The following is a 1,510-nucleotide window of genomic DNA, read 5'->3' as shown; positions in this document are numbered from 1 at the left end:
CTTTGTCAAGGATTAGTTGGCCATACGTTTGTGGGTCCATTTCAGAGTTCTCTATTCTGTTCCATTGATCTGAATGCCTGTTTTTGTGCCAGTACTATACTGCCTTAATGATTACAGTTTTGTAATACAGCTTGAAGTCTGGGATTGTGATGCCTCCTGCTTTGGTTTTCTTTTAAAGATTGCTTTGGCTATTCAGGGTCTTTTCTGGTTCCATAAAATTTTAGGATTGTTTGTTCTAGCTCTGTGAAGATTGCTGGTGTTATTTTGATAGGGATTTCACTGAATATGTAGATTGCTTTGGGCATTATTGACATTTTAACAATATTTGTTCTTCCTATCCAGGAGCATGGAACATATTTCCACTTTTTTGTGCCTTCTTCAATTTCTTTCATAAGCTTTCTGTAGTTTTCAGTGTATAGAATTTCCACCTCTTTGGTTAGATTTAATCCTAGGTATTTTATGGGTTTTGGTGCAAATGTAAATGGAATCAATTCCTTGGTTTCTCTTTCTGTTGCTTCATTGCTGGTGTATAGGAATGCAACCGATTTCTCTGCATTGATTTTATATCCTGCAACTTTGCTGAATTCATGAATCAGTTCTAGCAGTTTTTTCATGGAATCTTTTGGGTTTTCCACATAGAGAACCATGTCATCTGCGAAGAGTGAAAGTTTGACCTCTCCTCGCTGATTTGGATGCCTTTTATTTCTTTGTGTTGTCTGATTACAGAGGCTAAGACTTCCAATACTGTGTTGAATAACAGTGGCGAGAGTGGATATCCCTGTCTCGTTCCTGACCTTAGGGGGATAGCTCTCCGTTTTCCCCCATTGAGGATGATATTAGCGTTGGGTCTTTCATATATGGCTTTTATGATCTCGAGGTATGCTCCTTCTATCCCTACTTTCTTGAGGGTTTTTATCAAGAAAGGATGCTGTATTTTGTCAAATGCTTTCTCTGCATCTATTGGGAGGATCATATGGTTCTTGTCCTTTCTTTTATTGATGTGATTGTTTTGTGGATATTGAACCAGCCCTGCATCCCAGGTATGAATGCCACTTAGTTGTGGTGAATAATTTTTTTAATGTATTGTTGGATCCAGTTGGCTAATATCAAAAATATGGAACGCTTCACGAACCCGAGTGTCATCCTTGCACAGGGGACATGCTAATCTTCTCTGTATCTCCCCAACCTTAGTATATGTGCTGCCAAAGCAAGCACTGTTGTGTCATATTTAGGTGTTGAAAAGTATATTTAGTTTCAAGGGTTAATATACAAAGAATTTAATGGCATTCTTTTTATCATCAGGGCCAGCAAGTTTCAGGATTAAACAAAGCTTCATGTATACATACCGGATAAAGGCATACGTTTTAGAAAACAAGGGACTTGTGTATGGGCCCTCAGATATTCATATCATAAAAAATTGATTTTCAGGATGTGATTTAATATATTAATAATACAGCCCAAATATTTTTGGGAAGCGAGGAGAAGATACAGTGTAAGGATTGGAAGAATT

General features: G+C 37.5%; 1 non-coding gene across 1 annotated transcript; it reads right to left on the bottom strand.

Moving 5' to 3' along the window:
• Positions 1-1,108: 1,108 nt before the first annotated feature.
• LOC122225674 lies at positions 1,109-1,215 on the bottom strand. The gene has a single exon (XR_006205289.1). It is a non-coding gene; the product is annotated as a U6 spliceosomal RNA (small nuclear RNA).
• Between the last annotated feature and the right edge of the window lie 295 nt (positions 1,216-1,510).

Source organism: Panthera leo, chromosome B4 (assembly GCF_018350215.1).
Source record: "Panthera leo isolate Ple1 chromosome B4, P.leo_Ple1_pat1.1, whole genome shotgun sequence".
Classification (NCBI taxonomy): Eukaryota; Metazoa; Chordata; class Mammalia; order Carnivora; family Felidae; genus Panthera; species Panthera leo.
Note: the sequence above shows the minus strand (reverse complement) of the source record. Positions and strands in the feature narration are given on the sequence as shown.